Below are 5,036 nucleotides of genomic sequence, written 5' to 3'. Positions count from 1 at the left end.
GCACACGTCACGCTCTAAGGTTATTGTTCACGCGGAGAAAAAGAGAGTACGCGTTGCATAAAACCACTCTCCGTCTTCTTCTCGCTTCGACCAACACATAGGCACACGCACGCGCGCATAACCGAGACACACACACACATACTTGATTTCACCTATCTTCTCGCCTTATGTTACCCCTATTCTCGTCTACGCTCTCAACCAAGGTTACCCACCGCCTCTTCCTCCGCCTCCTCGTACTGTTCTGACTCTTACACGGGACGAGAGTGTACAGTCCGCTCGAGAAACGGGCCGTGGAATGCACGATGGGCAACGAAACGTGGCTGAGAGACTGGAAATCGGTGCACTTGCCTCGCCTTCTCCAAATCGTCACGTCGAACAAGCGAATTTACGAGCGAGGGGGAATCAACCGGGATCACAGACATGTTCCAGGCTGCATACACAGGCTACTGGGGAATAATTCAACAGGCAGTGGCGCCACTGACCGATCACCACGCGGTTCAGTGGTTACAGTTAGGATTTTCCGATATAGGGAATTTAGCAGAATCGACACCGCCAATTTTTGCATCGTTGCAGCTGTTAATTGCGAGGAGAATATTCTGTATAGGCTGTTGCGACGTTTATGTAGAACAGATACTGGTCTAATTAGTTGGAGACGATCAACATTGTGTAATAATCACGCACTAATAGATGAATGTATATTTTAGAAGAAATATATCTCAAGTATGGTTGAACCGTATTCGAGTAGATGAAAGTAAATATTTAGGATTTCACAATAAGTAGAATTGACCTACCATTGTCCGATGTCTGGTCTGTTTCTACTGTAGAGTTACGTAACCGTAGTCGGACTAATTGACGAACAGATAAGAGTATATACAACTAAAAGGGTTAATAGAAGACTAGATAAAAGTTGATTAAGCGACTTTTGGACTGTGCTGTTCGATATCCTGGGGAACAGTTTTTCAAGATTATCTAGCAGCAATGCAAAAATTCGATCGAACCAATTTATCTTCCAAGTGTAGGAAAACGACGTTGTTTCGAAGAATATTCCATGGAAATTCAGTGACACGATCGTGAATCAAATAGAAATAGCCGTAAGCTTTTGCACGAAATATTTACCGATTTAAGTCTTGAATATTCTGAAATTATTTTTCCACTGTTTAACCTAATATACTTATTTATTTCGTCTCGAAAATTAAGCCTAGAACGTACGTCTGGTAGGACGATGTTTTCTCTCACCAGAACAGTCCCATACCACTTGGTCCCCGAACGAACGACACGAAACAATCTTAAATCGTTTTATCGGTGCGAATAATTGGCACCGGACAGACGTAGATAACGAATCGTGGTCGTTGGGCTCGTTCGAAGGGTAAGGATGTAAAAAAAAATTTGTCAGAAGTGGGATTCGAACCCACGCCCACAGAAGTGGACTGCGACCTGAACGCAGCGCCTTAGACCGCTCGGCCATCCTGACGTGTCTCTTCGGCTGAAGCACAAAGAGGAGAAATCGACCATACCCTGAGTACTATGCCTGAGAAACTGGTCTGCACGTACTAAATTTACCCGGCAGCTAGGCGAAAATAGCTCCGTAAGAAGCGGCCGTGGAAGCTTTCAAGCAATGCACCGGCGAACGAGTTCCTTTTTTCTTTCCTCCTTTTTGCTTGGCCATTATTCCGTCTCCGGTGAACGTGCTCGTGTTGGGTACCGTGTTCTGCGACGAAGATGCGTTCGTTGTCGTCCGACAGCAAAATCTCTATCATCTTCGCTCGATGTTCGAAGTAAATCGAAGGGCTCAAATGGTAAACAATGTAAGGACTACGAAGATGGTATGCCATAGGGGGATGGTAAATTACTGTAGTACGTCATAAAAGTAAGTGCTCAAGTCGGTGTGGAGCCTATTAGAATAAACACACCTAAACCTAACCTAACCACACAGTGAACCATTCTAACGAACCAGTGACGCATAGCCACGTAATTAACGACCAATTACCCAATTACAAAATCGAATTTTCTCGATGAACGTGTGTTCGAAAATTCTTATTTCCCCCAGTTCTTCGCGCAACAAAGACGAAACCACGTATAACCGTCCCAGCAACGATTTCGAAATCTGTCCGCTTGATATTTCCCAGTACGACGATTCTCATCGAAATCATCCTCGCGCAAAATCCCGAAATAAATAACGGGGCACGAAGTTTCGGCCAAGTCCGCTGGCACACATACACCATAAGCGGCTGATTCGCTGGCTTCTCCCCTATGCGAGTGCGTAACCTTGAGAGTCGTTCAGTCGACGGCCATCTTGCTGCGATGCACTTTTGTTTTTTGCCTGTCCAAGACTCACCAGTCTCTCTCCCTCCCCTCGTCCCTTCGTCTCCTCCTTCTTCGCCTAGCAAACCGTGTATTCTCTCTCTTCATCTGCCTGCACAGCCGCTGGCTCGCCATTCTTTCTGCATCACGCTTCTCTCCCCCCTCTCCCCCTTCCCTTCTCCCTTCGTCTCCCCTTTTCCAGCAGCGTGCTCGAACATCGGCGCTGGTGTTCTCCATCCGTTCGTCCTATATGCCTCCTACCACAGATTGCCTGCCAGAGAGAATGCAGGCAACCTTCCACGCAGCTTCTCTCCTCTTCCACTCGTTCGTGTCTCCTGCTCGTCAGAGGAGCTCGTCAGACACGAAACTGGCCAGGAAATTTTACTTCGACAACGAAATCCCTATATCTGCATACTTGACGCCACACGTGGTTCGTTTTTATGGAGGCTGTTATTTAGGTAGACGAGGCAGTCAGAGAATGGTTTTTATTATGTCAGAGAGGCCAAGTGCTCCACTGGCCCAATTTCTGATGCTCACGTGAACGATGCTGGATAGTGGGAATGAACCAGCGGGTGCCACCTGGAGTGGCCACTTGAATATCGGACCTGGATGGAGATTTCTGAACAGGGGCGGGGTTATTTTGGGGAACCAGCTTGTTTGGAGCTGGGGCTCGATGTGGGTTCGGGGACCGATGAGATAATACGCGTGGCGAAGTTTCTCTCAGGCTTTGAACTCTCGAATATTGGCAATTTTGTTCTTCCATTTGGCATACGCAAGTTCTTTTCATTTCAAAATATACTCGTGGACGATCGTTGTATACGAGGAAATTTTGTGACTCCATCTTCAGGTAGAAATCATTAGAAGAATTGGTGTAAAATTTATTTGACACGATTAACTTTCTTTCGTCACAAATTTACACCGTTGGTTGCTCTGTCAGAAAAGTTAGAAATGTTAACCCCTTAACCTGTAGCTGTGCCCGTAGTAGATGATCGGACCAAACGTAAATCGGCCCAAAATTCTCGAACGTAGATCGTAGGTTAAGGAGCTAATATACAGGGTTGGTAACTGGTGGTACAAGCGGAAAGGGGGTGATTCTACGCGAAAAAAAAGTCGAAAATATAGAATAAAATTTTTTTTTCTTTTTTTTAAATTTTTCCATCGAGACAACGATCTACAGTGAGATCCGTTATAACGTACCGCACGCGTACCGAGCGAAAATTCAAAGTCGATTTTCTCGAAAACAAAGCCTCGAACGAAACATTGTTATTCTATATTTTCGACTTCTTTTTTCGCCTAGAATCACCCCCTTTCCGTTTGTACCACCAGTTACCAACCACCCTGTATATCTACCTCTAATTTCTCCTTTAACGTGTGGTAATTAAAATGCCAAAATACGAATTAAAGGATACGTTCAATTAGCGATCGAATTAATTTGTGAATTAGCGAAATGGCGTTCTCTGGATTTGTACGGAAACTTTGCAGAGTAAATGGGAATTAACCGAATGGCAGGTGTGAAAAAAGGATCCGTTTAGCTTCGGAGAACGCGTACGGTGATATTCAGTAGCTTCGCTCGAGCTATTGAGTCACTCGCTATAAATTAATAAAGGCTCCGGTTGTTTTGACGGTGAAACGGAATGGCTATTGACCAGCAAAGCAATGAACTCGGCTGCCGGCGGTGTGTCGCACAATTTCTGAAACCTTATCGCCGTTTCTCCTTCTCGCGTGTTTTTTTTTCATCGTCTCTATAGGCATCGTCGACACTTTTCTAGCTAACTAAGCATCGAACTCGATACAAAATACGAGACACGCGAACGATGGACTCTTTGTGCTCTCCGTGTGAATAGTTGACGGCACATTGTTTCGCTCGAACTTTGTTGAAAGCCATCGTAAGTTGTAGTTTTGTTACGTATAAAGTGTTGCCGCTCTTACGAGCATGAGAATACGATTCGCTGTCAGGTCAGTTTCTGATATTCGTTTGTCGTTTTTCAATTTTTCGGCTGCGCTTTGTACTTATATTTTAGGCTGCCGTTTCGTGCACATCGTAGTCTATTTCTTCGGATCTGTCGTGAAACGCGATCGTTTATCCGGAAAAGCCAATATCAAAGTATCTCAGCATCGTGAAAATTCGAAGTCAAAGACGTTTAGATTACTCTTTTATTAGGAAAGCAATCATCGCGCAAGCCGTTATTTTGATATAGTAGCGCTTAATCTAGAAATTCTTTAAAAAATCGATAATAAACGTCGACCAATCAATTGCCCAATCTCGTCTCTATATCTACCGATACATCGCAGAATTAAAATAGACGTTCATTCAGCTATCGTAAACAATTCTACGAAACGTGCATTCCTGCATATATTTCATTCCGCAGAATCGTAGACGTTTAAAGCAATATCGAATAATCTTGTAATTTATGAGTCACAAACTGATCGCGCGTCTATCGACACACCTTCCAGTAAGCAACTTCCAAAACCTCGTTCCCCTTTCACTTAACCCGTCTCGCTATTTCCAGTCTCATATGGTCGTTCGTTCATATACGAGCCCATAGTCGTATACGCGGCTCCTATTTCAATATCCGACAATGTCTGACGAAGGGTCGCGAAAAGCGTCGCGTCGCGCGGAAACGCGTAAAAGAAAGAGCGGTGGTCTACGAGCGGCGCGGCACGGCGACGCGTTGCGTGCCTCGAGGCACCAAAATTCGGTGCGCGACCAGTGATAGGGCAGTGGCTCGCCGGTG

The 5,036-nt window shown here is 45.1% G+C and overlaps 1 protein-coding gene and 1 non-coding gene across 2 annotated transcripts in view; one reads left to right on the top strand and one right to left on the bottom strand.

Moving 5' to 3' along the window:
* LOC100749603 (ecdysone receptor) overlaps nt 1-5,036 on the top strand; it is a 197,944-nt gene that overhangs the window by 37,858 nt on the left and 155,050 nt on the right. The gene's annotated exons all lie outside the window — the stretch shown is intronic.
* TRNAL-CAG lies at nt 1,388-1,471 on the bottom strand. Its single transcript has one exon. It is a non-coding gene; the product is annotated as a tRNA-Leu (tRNA).

This window comes from Bombus impatiens, unplaced genomic scaffold (assembly GCF_000188095.3).
Source record: "Bombus impatiens unplaced genomic scaffold, BIMP_2.2 scf_0637, whole genome shotgun sequence".
Taxonomy (NCBI): Eukaryota; Metazoa; Arthropoda; class Insecta; order Hymenoptera; family Apidae; genus Bombus; species Bombus impatiens.
The sequence above is the reverse complement of the archived record's forward strand: the minus strand, read 5'-3'. Positions and strand labels throughout refer to the sequence as shown.